Genomic DNA, 17,335 nt, shown 5'->3' with positions numbered 1-17,335 from the left:
TTATCCGTCAGTATGTCTAAACACACAACTATGCTTGGCAGACAGAGGGGATAAAGATGTGGATTCCTGCAGCCTTAGGATGCCCTTAGTCTCCTCTGACCCAGTGGAGTTTCCAGTATACCCACGCTACCATGCAAATGCTTTCTTTTATGTGTATATAACGATATGGAAAGTTAGAGAAGCACTATTTTATTTTATGATTAAAATTATTCATTTATTTTCTTTTATCATCATTCATTTTTGTACAGTGCTTGATTTCTTCCCTCAGGTGTAGTCCTGTTGTTCTCCCACCACCAGAGCACTTGGGATCCATCACCCATAGTCCCTTGTGCTCTCCCTCCCACTCCCCTGTGTATGCCTCAGAACTATGGTCAGCAGGTTCTATCCCTTTCCTGATCCTTTGTTTGGTTTCTCTATATTCTATATATAAGTGAAACCATCCTAGATTTATCTTTTTACTTCTGACTTATTTCACTTAGCATAATCCCTTACAGCTCCATCCATGTTACCACAAACACTGAGTAGTATTCCATGGTATATATATACCAGATCTTCTTGATCCAGTCATCTGTTTTGGAGCATTTGGGTTGTTTCCATATCTTAGCTATTATAAATAATGCTGTAATAAACATAGGAGTGCAGGTTTCCTTTTGAATTACTGTTTTCGTATACTCTGGGTAGATTCCTAGGAGGAGAATCTCTGGATCATATGGTAGATCCATTTTTAGAGTTTTGAGGAATGCAGCTTTCATAGTGGCTGGACCAGTTTACATAGAGAAGCACTATTTTAAATAAGCAACATTACAGATGAGTAACCCATGGTTTCTCCAAAGAGGCACAAGTAAGACTAGCAAAGTCCATTTTCATATTTGCTTGATAAATATGGACCTTAGAATACCTGGTGTGCAACAATTTGTTCTGCATGTTCCTAAGAGATTAAAACTTTCCACAATTTCTAGCTGTCTTTTTTTTAATTCGTCTTACACCACAAATTCAAACTCAGTATCAACACAATAACTCCATAAATAAATTGATATATGTGAGTGATCTACTCATTTCTACAAGAAATCAATTTGCTTTAATGGTACTATCTTGATCTGACAACTTTACTACATTAAGCTGAAAATACAAGTTTCCTTATTCAATATAGTTGTCTAATAAATATATCTATTTCTTCCTTGCTGTATCTGTTCTAGAAAGACTAATAAATAAGATTATGATTAAGCAGGATACTGAAATATAAGCATAAAATGGTAGTTAGAGACAGAATTTCAGTTAGAATGGACACATTTTCCAAATAAGAAAAACCTCAGCCAGAAAAGTTAAGAGTCAAAAATATAGCTCAAGTGTCCTACACTTAGCATTAGTTTGATTTTTATTTTCTCCATAAGTCACAACCTGAAGTTTACGACCAAGGGCCTTGTTTGATCAGAAAACGGTCTGTGGAAAATAACAAAATCCCATTCAAATTAGCAAAAATACAAAAGGAAAACTTGCTGTCTCCTGCCATTGGAAATTTGAGGAACTCATGGAACTAGATGCTGGAATTCAAAGATTTCATTAAAAACTGTCTCTTTCCCCAGCTAGTATCAAAGATAACCAGCAGCAGCCCAGGCTCACATTCTTCCAGCTACCCAGCCCAACAGAAAGTGTTCCTCTTGTCCAATGTCAACAAAAATGTTCTGAATTTGATGCCAAGGCATTTCATGTAAACCATTGCAATTATAATAGTTATTACTCTACCAATATTTAAGAAATCAGGAATAATTATTTTTAAATATGTTACTTTACTTTTATTATTAGAATAGTGGAAATACTACCTACCTATTTTATTTAATTAAATACATTAAATATACCAGGCTAATCATGCTCAGCATAATTTAAGACTTCTATTTGGAAATAATTTTACCATTGTTCAACACTAAGTGACAAATACATAAAATTATTTTTGAATTTTATCAAAACTGGTTTATTAAGACTTCGTATATAAGCTGTTAATAATCGAGTCATATCATGACATCTTTTTTTAAAAATATTTATTTATTTATTTATACAAGCACTGGGTACAGTCAGAAGCGCTGGAGGGTAAGAGAAGTCACTAGAGCCAGAGCGGGGAGCAGAGCAGGCAGAGGGACCAAAGTACACTGCTGAGGGGAGCAGCAGGCGGCTGAAGAGGTCTGTGCGCCATGTGGGACCCTCCCCCAGTGGCCGGGGAGCAGCCGGGGATCGAACCAGCACTGCAGAGGCTGTGGGCAGCTTCGTAACCCAGCGCTCAACTGCTGCGCCACCGGGGAGGCCCATATCATGACATCTTAATCTCTGTTACATATTAAATACAACCTATCTATAAATTCTCCTAGTTCACCTTAAAAATATTTCTTAATCCACCACCCTAAGCCAATCCTTCATTATCTTTTGTGTAGATTAGGGCCATAAATCTCTAACTTTTCTCTATCCTGTCATTAGCTTCACTACAACTGAAAGAGTTTTTTAAGAGATAAGGTTTATCACCCCTGTTTTAAAACTCTTCCATGGCTTCTTGTTACATCTGAAATAAAATTAAAACTTTGCTATGGCCTACAAGACCCTGAGTTGTCAGGCCTTGGTACACTTTTTTATTCTATTCTGCTACCTCCCCCCATCCACTATCACATTCTCTCTGGCCTTCTCTCAGATTTCCAATACCACAAATTTGTTTGCATCTTGGGTTTACCATACATGTTGTTTCTCTACATGGAATCTCTTTTCATTGGATTTTCAAAGGACTGGATCTTTTCTTTCAAGTTTTAACATGAACCTTTGAAAAGTATTTAATATTCTATAAAATGAGGCCCAAGTCAGGTCTAAAGAGCAATATAATGGACACACTGTCCAACACCAGAAGATGCTTTTTTTATTTTTTTTTTAATGTGTGTGATAACTATTCTGCTAGGAGACGGTAACATAAGTTGACAACAGTGCTATATTTGATAAAATCATATAATAAATCATAACTTGGCTATTATAAATATGCTGCAATCAACATAGGGGTGCATATATATTTTCAAATTAGTGTTTTTCAGTGGGCACCTTTCATATCTTTGGAATTGTGCAAGCCACCAATGCACAACAACATTGCATATCACCTCTTCAAAGATGTCTTCCAATCTTAATGAAGTATCTTGTGCTGGTCTCAATGTACCCTGTTCTTTATCACATAATTTGTACCCTGATTTGTATTCATAGAAGTATTTGTTAGTTTTATAATATTGTCTTTCCCATCCAAATATGTTCTGTGAAAATAAGGAATTTATTGCTTTGATCACTGCTGAATATTCAGTGTTTGGCACAAAGTTTGGCATATGGTAGCCTTTAATATATTTTTTAATGTAAAATTGAGCAAATCCTTCCACCTGTAAGCCTTATGATTCAAATCATGGAAGGAAAGACTAAAATATAAGTGGGCCAAGTGATCCACAAATTTCCACTGTGGCACATATATGCCCAGAAAGATGGAAAAGGAAAAGCAACTGAGTCTGACAGATTGCCAATGTCTTACTCAGTGAACATAGAGAAACTAGCTCAAAGGTAGGAACACTGTAGGCTTCTCCTCTGATGCATCTCTGGAGTAGACAGCTATACTCAGCACATAATAATCATCCACTAGATAAGTGTTGAATGAATAAGTAAACCTATATCTGGGGCCAATATTCCATTGGTACCCACACTGGATCCCTATGACAAAGGGGAAACAGTGACTTGAGACTTGTACCAACCACAGCTTTCACAGATTGCTTGGGGACAGCCAGATCAGCATTCTTTGCCTGTAGTAACATTTGGCCTATCACTAACAGTCAAAAACTAATCCAATCTGATCACAGAAAGACTCTGCAGTCAAGAACAACTTAACTAAATGGAGTCTACTTCCTGTGGTCTATAAACACAGGTGTCACAAAGGACAGGTGATTCAACTAAATTGCCCCCAAACACTAAGATAAACCTAGGCAATGAGTTTTTATCCAATTTACCCCATCTCTTCCCATATTTAACATCTGTCTTGTAATTTTTAGGTGCCTAGAATGTGTAAAGAACTGAATAATTTTCTTAATTTTGGAATGTATTAAAAGAGAAAAAATTAGGCTGAATTAGTAAGGTATACTCTGCTTTTTATATTTGTTTATTCAACTAATTATGCTATCCTTCTTCTTCACTATATTCAAAGCATAAAAGCAGACACAGAAATTTCAACTTTAGTAATGAAAATTGTTTGGTATATTAAGAAGGGAAAATGATATTTAGAAAAAGGATAGGGATATAAATGATTTCCAAGGACTGAAAATGGCATTTAAGGTTAATTCCAAAGTTCCCAGCATTACTGATACCACTGTCTATGTGTCCACAAGATACCAAGACATACCCCATTCATCCTATCGAGAATAGAAAGTGCTAGATATGGGGATGACACCTGAGGGGCTTGGGAGAGAAATGAGCAATGATGTAAAAAATAAAATAATTAATAATCAATTTAAAAAAAAAGAAAGTGCTAAAGATTGTTACGCTCATGTATCCATAAGATAATTCACCACGACCAAGTAGGATTCATTCCAGGGACACAAGGATGGTTTAACATCTGAAAATCAATCAACGTTATCCAACACATCAACAAAAAGAAATATAAAAACCATATGATAATTTCGACAAAGTGCAACACCCATTCATGATAAAAGCCCTTGAAATTATTGGGATACAAGGAACATACCTCAACATCATAAAGGCCATCTATGACAAGCCAACAGCGAGTATCATTCTCAATGGTAAAAGCTGAAAGCAATTCCATTAAGATCTGGAACAAGACAAGGATGTCCACTCTCACCACTGCTTTTCAATATAATACTGGAAGTCCTAGCCAGAGCAATAAGACAAGAGAAAGACATCCAAGGAATCCAAATAGGAAAAGAAGAAGTCAAACTATCACTTTTTGCAGATGACATGATAATATACATAGAGAACCCCAAAAACTCCACAGAAAAACTAATTCAACTCATCAATCAGTTCAGTAAAGTGGCAGGATACAAAATCAACACGCAAAAGACAGTAGCCTTCCTATACACAAACAATAAATCTGAAGAAGAAGAAATTAAAAAAAAATCCCTTTTATTATTGAAACAAAAAAAAATCAAATATTTGGGAATAAATCTAACAAAAGAGGCAAAGGACCTATACAAAGAAAACTATAAAACACTGTTAAAAGAAATAGAAGAAGACACAAAGAAATGGAAAGACATCCCCTGCTCATGGATTGGAAGAATAAACATTATTAAAATGGCCATCCTTCCAAAAGCAATATACAGATTCAATGCTATTCCAATCAAAATTTCAATGTCATTCTTCAAAGAAATAGAACAATTATTGATGAAATTCATATGGAATCACAAAAAAACCCAAATAGCCAAAGCTCTCCTGAAAAAAAAAAGAAGGGAATGGAGGCATCACACTCCCAGACTTCAAACTCTACTACAAAGCCATAATCATCAAAACTGCATGGTATTGGAACAAGAACAGACACACAGACCAATGGAATCGAATAGAAAATCCAGAAATAAACCCACAGATTTATGGTCAACTAATCTTTGACAAAGGAGCAAAGACTATGCATTGGAGCAAAGAAAGTTTGTTCAATAAATGGTGCTGGGAAAACTGGGTCGCTACATGCAAAAGAATGAAGCTTGACCACTACCTCACACCATGCACAAAAATCAACTCAAAGTGGATTAAAGAACTAGACATAAGACCTGAAACCATAAAATATATAGAAGGAAATATAGGCGAAACACTACGTGATTTGCACATCGAAGACATCTTTACAGACACATCACCCAAAGCAGTGATAGTGAAGGCAAAGATAAACAGCTGGGACTACATCAAATTAAAGAGCTTCTGCACAGCAAAAGAGACAATAACAAAAACAAAGAGAAACCCCACCAACTGGGAGAACATTTTTACACCCAACACTAATGATAAAGGACTGATCACAAAAATCTTCAAAGAGCTGATGAGACTCAACAACAACAAAGAAAATAATCCAGTCCAAAAATGGGCAGAAGAGCTAAAAAGAAACTTCTCTGCAGAGGAAATGAAAAAATGTTCAACATCACTTGTCATTAGGGAAATGCAAATCAAAACTACCATGAGATACCATCTTACACCAGTGAGAATGGCACATATTAAAAATAGTAGCAACAACAAATGTTGGCAAGGGTGTGGAGAAAAAGGAACTCTTCTGCACTGTTGGTGGGAGTGCAAACTGGTCCAACCACTATGGAGAGCTGTGTGGAGATTTCTGGACCTACTAAACATAGAGTTTCCATATGATCCAGCAATTCCACTCCTAGGTATTTACCCAAAGGACACAGAAACATCAATTCCAAAGAGCACCTGCACCCCTATGTTTCTAGCAGCACTATTTACAATAGCTAAGCTTTGGAAACAGCCCAAATGTCCAAAAATAGATGACTGGATCAAGAAGATGTGGTACATATATACCATGGAATATTACTCGGCATTCAAAAAAGATAAACACATGCAATTTGCAGCAACATGGATGGCGCTGGAAGGGATCATGCTCAGCGAAATAAGCCAAAAAGAAAAAGAAAAATACCGGATGGTCTCACTCATAGCAGGAATCTAGAAAACTTAAATAAGGGACCAGGAAAATGAATAACTATAAGAAAGTGAAAATCAAAATCAACAAAAAACTATGAACCAGAGACACTTTTTGGGGGGTGGGGGGCGGGAGGGGAGGGATTGGGGTCAGAATGGGGGGGTTGCAATTGTATGGGGAATATAAAAATAAAATTTATTATTTAAAAAACATTAAAAAAAATAAAGATTGTTACGCTCATGTTAGAGGACTACCTAAGATATTCTGAAATAATTCCTTTGGGAATTTCACGTTTATCACATACAAGTATGATCTCCTGATGTAATGGCATCTCCCAATGGTAGGATTTAGGCAACTGGTCAAAAAACATTCAACTATGGAGCCATTGGAGGAGGGTGGGCCATTCTACAATGGGATCCTTCAGGTGTAAGTTAAATAAACCAGGCCCAGAAACAGACCACATGAATGCATGGAGTCTTAGGAAATCTCTATAGTTACACAATTCTTTCTCAAGATGAGGAATGCTAAAAATATTCTCACTGTGGAACAGCATTGTGTTTCCTCAGTGACATCACTCTTCCTGGGCACATAAGCAATAAATGCAATCTGCCAATTGCTTCTCATGTGAAAAGAAATGTGCTTTAAAGGATAATGGCCTCAGATTAACCAGTTAAATAGTCCTAATGCTTGAATATAAATTTAGGAAGATGTGAAATTTAGACCTAGGTGAAGAAATGCAATCAAAAATAGATATTTTCAACATACAGGTCACTGCTTTGATGCTTTTCTAACTCTGTCTTCAGTCCTTTCTCCAGAATCTACTTCCCAGTCACAAGCAATATTTCAAGACCAGGGCCTCCCCGGTGGCGCAGCGGTTGAGCGCTGGGTTGCGAAGCTGCCTGCAGCCTCTGCAGCGCCAGTTCGATCCCCGGCTGCTCTCCGGCCACCAGAGGAGGGTCCCACATGGCGCGCAGACCTCTCCTGCCGCCCGCTGCTCCCCTCAGCAGTGTACTTCGGTCCTTCTGCCTGTTCTGCTCCCTGCTCTGGCTCTGGTGAATTCTCTCACCCTCCTGCGCTTCTGACTGTACCCAGTGCTTGTATAAATAAATAAATAAATAAATAAATAAATAAATAAATAAATAAATAAATATAGGTGACTCTTTAAAAAAAAATATTTCAAGACCAGGTTCTCTCAAAGCCTACTATAGTAATCTACCCTTTACCTCAGTTCACTTTCCGCATTTTCAGTTCTCTGCAGTCAACACAGCTCAAAAATACTGAATGGAGAAATTCCAGAAATAAACAATTTACATTTTAAACTGTGTGCTGTTCTGATTAGTGTGATGAAATCATATATAGTCCCACGTGAAGTGAATCATTCCATTGGCCAAAAATCCACATACTATCAGCATCTGCTGTGAGTTAGAAGTCATCTTGGTTATCAGATCAATCAGGAAACTGTTGCAGTGCTTATGTTCAAATAATCCTTATTTTACTTAATAATGGCCCCTCATACACCAGTAGTAAACAGCAGTCTAGACCTACATCACAATGCCTAGATCATTCAGTTTACTTAACCTCTTGCCATAGGCATTTTATCACCTTAGGTCATCACAAAAAAAAAAAAAAAAGCTACAGTACTGTAAGTATTTTGAAAGAAAAAGACTGCATTCATTTAGCATTTATTACAATATATTGCTTTAATTTTATTTATTAGTAGTCATTATGAATCTCTTACTGAAGCTAATTTATAAATTAAACTATCATGTGTATGTATATGTAGGAAAAAACATATAGGGTTTAGTACCATTTACAGTTTCAGGCAGCCACTGAGTATCTTGGAACAGATCCCCTGAGATTAAAATGGAACTACTGATTACAAGTGATGTTGAACATTGTCTCATATGCCTGTTGGCCATTTGCATTTCCTCTTCAGAGAAGTTTCTTTTTAGCTCCTCTGCCCATTTTTTGACTGGATGATTTTCTTTGTTTTTGTTGAGTCTCATCAGCTCTTTGTAGTTTTTTTGTGATCAGTCCTTTATCATTAGTGTTGTATGCAAAAATGTTCCCCCAGTTGGTGGGGTTTCTCTTTGTTTTGGTTATTGTCTCTTTTGCTGTGCAGAAGCTCTTTAATTTGATGTAGTCCCAGCTGTTTATCTTTGCTTTCACTATCACTTGTAATCAGGGAAATGCAAATCAAAACTACAATGAGATACCATCTTACACCAGTGAGAATGGCACATATTAAAAAAACTAGCAACAACAAATGTTGGCAAGGTTGTAGAGAAAAAGGAACTCTCCTGCACTGTTGGTGGGAGTGCAAACCGGTCCAACCACTATGGAGAGCTGTGTGGAGATTTCTGGACCTACTAAACATAGAGCTTCCATATGATCCAGCAATTCCACTCCTAGGTATTAACCCAAAGGACACAGAAACATCAATTCCAAAGAGCACCTGCACCCCTATGTTTCTAGCAGCACTATTTACAAAAGCTAAGCTTTAGAAACAACCCAAATGCCCAAAAATAGATGACTGGATCAAGAAGATGTGGTACATATACACCATGGAATATTACTCGGCATTCAAAAAAGATAAACACATGCAATTTTCAGCAACATGGATGGCGCTAGAAGGGATCATGCTCAGCGAAATAAGCCAGAAAGAAAAAGAAAAATACCGGATGGTCTCACTCATAGCAGGAATCTAGAAAACTTAAATAAGGACCAGGAAGAAGAATAACTATAAGAAAGAAAATATCAAAATCAACAAACAACTATGAACCAGAAACACTCTATCGGGGGTGAGGGGCAGGGAAAGGAGGGCTTGGGGTCAAAATATGGGGGCTGTAATTGTATGGGGAATATAAAAATAAAATTTAAATAAAAAATTTGGCATCTAAGAAAAAAAAAGGGAACTACTGCTTTTGCTTCGACAGTGGGTGGGAAGGAGATATTTATCAAAGTGTCAAATGTTTTCAAAGTGAGTTTTTTTTCCCATATGCACCCTACAGGATAATAAAATACCTGTCCTCTATGGCCTTTCCTCTGTTAGCTGAGCTCAGCAGGTGGAGGCCTCATACATAAATATTTCAAAACTCATTAGGCATAAAACATACAAATAAACTTAGACTCTAAGAGATTAATTGGTTAGAACAGAAAAGCCTTTGAAGAAACAAATATGAGAATCAGAGGAATTCTAACCTATAATCTCTGATTTCCAGACCTTTAAGTCTTAAGCAAATTTACTAAACTTTTAAAATTCAGTTTCACCATCTGTGAAAGTGACCTAATCCCGTCAACTTCTTGAGATTGCCGTGGTATTTAAATTAAATAATATGTCTAAATGCTGAGTACACAGCCTAACACAAAGTAAGGGCTCAATAGGAGTTGTATTTGTATGTCCTTTGGACAGATTTTCATTAGGTTGTGCGTTGACTATCCCAGTCACCAGATCAAAAGCACCTGGAAGGAAGGACTGTTTTATAATCACTATTGTGTCTCCATCAGTTTATATACAATATTTGCTCAAAATAAATCAGACATGCTTTTCAAATGAAATCAAACATTTGATTTTGGTTATTACATGTGCCAATATATGAATAAAATAGTTTCACTTATTTTCTTTTTTTTTTATTTTTTAAAGATTTATTTGTTTGTTTGTTTGTTTATACAAGCACTGGGTACAGTCAGAAGCGCGGGAGGGTGAGAGAATTCACCAGAGCCAGAGCGGGGAGCAGAGCAGGCAGAAGAACCAAAGTACACTGCTGAGGGGAGCAGCGGGCGGCAGGAGAGGTCTGCGCGCCATGTGGGACCCTCCTCTGGTGGCCGGGGAGCAGCCAGGGATCGAACCGGCGCCGCAGAGGCTGCGGGCAGCTTCGTAACCCAGCGCTCAACCGCTGCGCCACCGGGGAGGCCCTGTTTCACTTATTTTCATATGACAGTGGCTGCAGATTAACTACTTCTAATAAATGAGGACCATTACTTTCCGTATCAACCTGCAAAACACTGTATGGTCTCTTTGGTAATTTCTTCTGTTTCTGACCTAAGGTCTCCTTTCCCCAAATCCCTAGAGCAATTCATGTGCTTGTCTTGCAATTCCAGTTACTCCTTTCAGCTCTCGTTTCTCTTCCCTCTCCCAGATTCCTCATTGTGCTCTCTGCAGTGACACCACTTACCTGCAGTCATGTCTCCAATTTTGTGCTCTGGGACTCATCACTCCTCTTCTTTCAGTTTCCCCAGTTCCTCATGTTTTTTTACTCGGTCTTGTAATAAATTCATACAGAAATTTAGTTAAATGTGTCCCTCTTTTCTTCAATAGAATCTGCCACACTGGATATAAGCTCTTTTTGATGGCTCAAGCTACAGGTTTTCCCTGCTATTGAAAGTAGAATTTTCCTGTAAATCCTTTCATAAACTGAAAGGAATAAAACAAATAGGTAAGTACCTTAATTTATATGAAAAAAATCCTGAGCATTCCTACACCCAAAAGTAACATACCAAATAACTCATAAAACCTAAAATAACACTAACACATAGTAAAAGCAGAAAGCATATGATACACACAGTCTGTACAAAGTAGTTCCTAGCAAAGGAATTTAGAGGTGCCACTTTAGCAAGCTGGGGGTGCATGGTGCCTCTGCAATGATTGTTGCAAAACAAATGCTGAACACTATTTTTGCTTTTTTGGCTTTTTTTTTTTAAAGCAAAAATCAGATCAATCTGCAAATATTCTTTGTATTTCTTTTGGTTAGCAAAAACTGGTACAAATGTAGGTCTTTCTAAAGGTGAAGTGGTATAAAGCAAATTTTCAAAAAACAATGGTTACCTGTACTTCTTTCCCCCCACCCGCCAGTTTTTATTACTGTTGTTGTTTTTGTCATTTGTATTTTAACGATTTGCCTTTTCAGAAAATCTCTCTAGGGAGTGAGTGACATGGGTGTGAGAGGAGGCCTGGAAGTGCTGTACCTGCTAAGAGCATTGATCATTGAGAGAATATCAAGGCCAAGGCTCCTACCACACCTGTGTGTCCCAGAACTTGTACAGGAGAATCCTAAAGGCATACGAGCAATGCTCCTGGGGCCTCCAGGAGTTGGCAAGAGTACCCAGATACCCAATTGGTGAAAAACATCTGTGTTTGCTGTTTGGTTACTGGCTACCTGTTAGAGCTACCTGTTAGGTTCACACCTGGGAAAGACACTGAAGGCAACCATGAATGCTGGGCCACCCAGGGAGTGATGAAATGGGAATAGGGATCCTTAAGAAGAATATGAGATCCCTTCACGCAAAAATGGTTTTCTTCTTGATGGTTTCCCTCACACTGTGAGGCAAGCAGAGCCACTTGACAACCTCATGGAAAAAAGGAGGGCCTCCCCTGTGGTGCAGCGGTTGAGTGCTGGGCTGCAAAGCTGCCCGCAGCCTCTGCAGGGCCGGTTTGATCCCTGGCCACCAGCGAGGGTCCCACATGGCGCTCAGACCTCTCCTGCTGCCCGCTGCTCCCCTCAGCAGTGTATTTCGTCAGTCTGCCTGTTCTGTTCCCCGCTTTGTCTCTGGTGAATCCTCTCACCCTCCTGCTCGTCTGGTCTGTGCCTCGGTTCTTATATAAAAATAAATAAATCTTTAAAAAAAAAAAGAGGTAAGGAAAACTTGATTCTGTGATTGAATTCAGCCTCCCAAGCTCTCTGCTGATCCAAGGAATCAAAAGAAGGGTGATTCACCCCATGAGGGGCTGTTCCTCCCAGAAGTTGTTCAACCCCCCAAAGGAACCTCTGAAAGATGCCATCACTGGAAAGCCCTTGCTACACAGGTCAGATGATTACCAGAAGGCCTTGAAAATCTGGCAGAAGGCCTACCCCACAGACTACTCCTCTGAAGGAGCACTACAGCAAACCAGGGTCCACTCTGCCCTCAATGAGACCCAGGCCCCTGGTGTCCTGACTGCAAGCGTCCTTGTGGCCTTCTCCGAAGCTACGTGGAAAGGCTTAGTTAAGATTATCTGATGTTGGGTCCAAAAGAGAATTTCTTCTTCGTACCCCTGTTAAGGGTGTGGGTGGGTGTGGCTGAGCAGTCAGAGGGAAGTTTTCTCAAGCTAGTAAGAATATCATTTAATATATTGATTTTAAAAGCACTTGCTTCATAGAAGAAGGAAGAAGGTATCTCTGGGTCCTGGAAGACTGAGTTGAAGAGATTTCCTAGAGGACCCGGACCCCTGAAGTCCTACCCCTGCCCAGTCCTCAGGGACAAGAGGTGCCTCCCTGAGCCAGGAGGAGTGAAGACACCCCACAGGACAGCCAGTACTGGAAGCCTTGCCCCACAGGAAGCTTCTCACCCCAGCTTACAGGCCATCTTCACACCACTGCCTACTCCAAAAGTCCTTGCTATAGCCCATCCTTTAGGGGCTGCACTTATATGTATATGTTTTCTGCAGTGCACAGTACATACTTGTATCCAGGAGTTAAATTTATAACTACAATTCTGAAAATACTAAAAGTATCTTTTATCATTTCAGAATACAGAAAGGCCCCAAAAAGTCAGTGTTGCTTTTAGCACTACTATGCTGAATAAGCCCATTTACCTTTCTTTGAAATGACCCAGACAAACACACATTTTGTAGTTTTATGCTTGTTTTTTGTATATCTTACCCCTACCCTCACTGTCAGCATAATTGAGGTTATTTTATATCACTTTTCTCTGGCTTTCTTCTATTGAATCTGATTTACTGCTTAGCAACTGGGAGGAATAAAACTAAACTTTTACACCAGTTAGAATATGATCTGAAGGAAGGTAAAGAAATCTCAGTGTAAGCTTTTGTACCTAGACATTGTGATGCAGCTTTGAATTCTCAGTAAGTCTTTTGCTTTGATGGATTATTTTCTACTTCCTTAGAGCTGAGATTACTGTGTTAAATAACTGTCGAGTACATGAAGGGTTTTTTAATAACATTAGCATTCTTTCTGACAGGAAGTGGTAGAGCTGAATCAGCAGGATGATACGTCCTTTAAATCATGTCTTGTGATGATACATAAAGACCTTGAATACTGGAGATGCCAATTGCCAAACTGCATCACAAAACCAAGCCTTTAATTCCTTCTGATTATTGAGTATTCTTCTGAGTATGTATGTGATAACAAAAAAGTAAAGGATGTTTTTTCCCTGTGTTCTGCCAACTCTCAGCTTGAATTTAACGTTTTGGCTGAACACATTTCCCCTCTCTGTTTCATCTGGATAAATTTTGCTCTTTTTGTTTCCTGTCATATAAGGTTATGTTTATATAAAGGTTATATCCATAACCTCTCATTTTGGGGTAGAAGGAATTTTACAGTGCACTTTCAGACTAATTAATAAGTAAAGCTGCTTAGTGCAAGCTGCTATGGAAACGTCAGATGCTACATTATGTGAGATGATGTCATTTTAATTGGCATTGAGGAAAAGTGGACCTAATCTCTAGAAACAACTTAAGCCAAAATCCTTTACTCACTTAAAGGGTATTTTAATTTTAAAGTGAAAAATCAGTTTCTTGGTGGGGAAAAAAAAAACATATATATATATGTAATATGGTTGTTATGGTTTGTGGGAAAAAAAAAACATTGTGTATTTATCTATGTTTGTTTCTGCTAAATCTAAATCTTAAGGGGCTATAAAATCTGGTGCTGGGCCTCCCCAGTGGTGCAGCAGTTTGAGCGCAGCACTGTGAAGCTGTCCATAGCCTCTGCAGCACAGGTTCAATTCCCGGCAGCCAGGGAGATTCCCACATGGCGAGGCAGACCTCTCCTGTCGAGCCCGCTGCTCCCCTCAGCAGTGTATTTTGGTCAACTGCCTGTTCTGCTTCCTACTCCATCTCTGGTGAATCCTCTCACCCTCCCACGCCTCTGGTCTGTAGCCCAGCTCTTGTATAAAAATTAATGAATCTTTAAAAAAAATAAAATCTATGTACTCAAAGATCTTCACTGTGTGGGTTTATGGGAATGTAATCATTAACTCACGGAACAGATAATCTGCCAGAAGTGTTTGCAATCCGTCAGGTACTTTTATAATTGGTGCATTGGTTACAATTATTTTATTTGCAAGCAAAGGAAACTGAATCTTGCTAGTCCAGATGAAATAAGAGAGTGGTTTAAAAGGCTTCTCACAAAATCGAAGGAAAGATAGCACTTTGAAGGAACAGATATTGGAGCAGATCCAGGGAAATTATGAGGTCTGGTTGCTCATGAACCTTCTCTCTAGGACACTCACATCAGATGAGTCAGCTCCAAGAACCTTTGGTTTCTGCATATCTAAATTCATTTTCAAATGTTGGAGAGAACATATTCTATTGAACCAGCCAGAACTTAGCTCTACCCTTGAATGAATAGCCAATGCCAAGGGTATGGCTAGAGAGTGAAAGAAAAGGCAACTCAGCCAGGGTCACTCACAGAACCACTGCATTGAGTGGCAACACCAATCCATCCATTATCGGTGAGACCATAATTAGGCTCTAAATTCTTATGATTCTAAATGGAACATTGATTTTCCTATATTTTAATTTTTTTAAACTGATGAATAATTTCAAAACTCCAGGTATAAAAAGATAAGCTCTCACTCAAGTAAAGGATAAAGACATAAATAATGTGATTAGCATTGTAACAGATATAATTTAGTCTTTTGCATATAGAGTTATTAGAAACTTTGAAGAAAAGTGTCAACCTTCCTACACCTGATGATATCAGGGAAAGTTTTCCAGGGGAAAGAATATTTGAATTGTGTCTTGAAGGGCAGGTGGAAATGTTCCATGAAGGAGGGAGAAGCATTCCCTATAGAAAAAGTACATTTTCGAAGCAACAATACCTACAAGGGTATGAATTAGAGGTAGCACAGCTCATTGGGGAGCTGTAAAATGTTCAATATTCTTGAAGTTTTGGAATCTGAAGAACATCCTGAAAATGTGTCTGGAGAGAGAGGCAGGCCCCTCAAGTTTCTTTTATGAAACATTCAGGTAAATGGACTTGGTGCTTTAAATAATGGAGATTCGTATTTTTTTATTTGGGGGAGTAACATGATAAAGGTAGGTTTTAGGAAAACTAGTTTGGCACCAAGGTGGAGATAATTTAAATAGAAGACTGGCTAACAGAGCAGGAAAAGGATGCCCAGGGAATATCATTCTTCTTTCTCAGGCAGACTAAATGGTGAGGGTCACTGATTGAAGAAGAGAATATTGAAGCAGTTTCAGAGATCAAGTGATACATGGATCTGCAGTTAGTAGAAAAAGACTAGGAGTTATATTTCTGAGTAAAAAATATGATTTAGACATTCAAAGTATGGTCATTATTGAGGTTTCACCTATTTAGTATTAGCACAAACTTCAGCTTGGAACCCTGAAAATAACAATTTGGAGGTGGATCAAGGAAAAGAAGACTGAGTTGGAAAATCAAAATAATAGGGAGAAGACCAGCAAAAAGCAGTCTCAGAAGGTAGGTAGAACCAAGGGTAGGGAGTTTCAAAAGCATATGTATCATTTAGAGTTAGACTTAGCTGCAGGTACAGTTCTTTTTCACATAAACTAGGGTTGGAGTTAAGCAACTGGCACTAGTATAAGGGATTAGCATCTGTTTCTTTCTACAGTCTACTCAGAATCTTGATAGTCTAAACTGGGTCCATGAGATTTATCCCAGAGGGAAGGAGGATGTGTTGAAGTAGGAAGCACCTCTTCACTTAAAAGATACTCTACATTTCCTACATTTTACACAACACTTCTTCCAATACACTGACAAACTTAGTCACAGCCACATCTGACTTCAAATAATTTTTAGATTTCATAGTAGACATAGAGTGAGTCAATTTCATCCCAATGATTGAAACTATAAGCTATAAAATGTCAACACATGTTTTCCATCATGTGTTGAAAGCACCTATAAAGAGATAGAGAAACTAATCCAAGATTAAGAGGGATGCAAAACAAAAGATTTATGGAAAGAAAGAACAGAATCCTAGCAATTTATCAATCCGTTCTTCTGGTTGCTTCTAAGATCCAGCAACCTCCTTTCCCTGGAGATCTATGAGATTCTCAAAATACTTGCAATAAAATGCCCTTTTCCTTAAGTAAATTCTGGCTGGGTTTCTATCATTTACCATCAAAAAATGTCCAATTAATACTGAGAGGGAAAAGCTTATATGTTTAGGAAAGAGGATCAGGAGAAAGGTTGAAGGTAGAAAAAGTTTGCAAATTGGAGCATTTAATGGAGATGGCAATCTTGTTTCAGCTTGTCCACAGCTCCCCTCTGAAGCAACAGTGCCTGCTCCAAATCCGTACTGTCCTTTTGACCTCAAACCCTGCCCACAGCTGTCTGAATCATGAGGAAACACCTGACTTTCTTCTATGTCGTAGAGGAGCTGGTTCGATCAGATTCTTTTGTGGGACTTAGTATTTCGATTATAGAGACTGAATTCACAAAAACCCATGGCTGAGACTATGATGAATCATGTGCAAGCTGAAACTGAGAAAGTCAATCATTGAAAAAAAGAGAACAGAGCATTTCTACAGAGAGAAGCAGAAATGACTGTGGACCCCCTGAAAGAGAGGGATGGGTGGAGTAGCTGTCTTGATTCATGCCAACCTGTATATTATTCCAAAGTATGAGATTTGGAATCTAAGTGTGAGCCCTGGATTCCTAGCAACTAGTATGATATTACTTAACCTCTTTAATACTCAATTTTCTCATCTGT

The 17,335-nt window shown here is 38.4% G+C and overlaps 1 pseudogene; it reads left to right on the top strand.

Moving 5' to 3' along the window:
- The first annotated feature begins 11,572 nt into the window (after nucleotides 1–11,572).
- On the top strand, nucleotides 11,573–12,636 carry LOC119249600 (adenylate kinase 2, mitochondrial-like; annotated as a pseudogene).
- Nucleotides 12,637–17,335: the final 4,699 nt, after the last annotated feature.

The sequence above is a fragment of the Talpa occidentalis genome, unplaced genomic scaffold (assembly GCF_014898055.3).
Source record: "Talpa occidentalis isolate TD23 unplaced genomic scaffold, MPIMG_talOcc4v2.1, whole genome shotgun sequence".
Lineage (NCBI taxonomy): Eukaryota > Metazoa > Chordata > Mammalia > Eulipotyphla > Talpidae > Talpa > Talpa occidentalis.
The sequence above is the reverse complement of the archived record's forward strand: the minus strand, read 5'-3'. Positions and strand labels throughout refer to the sequence as shown.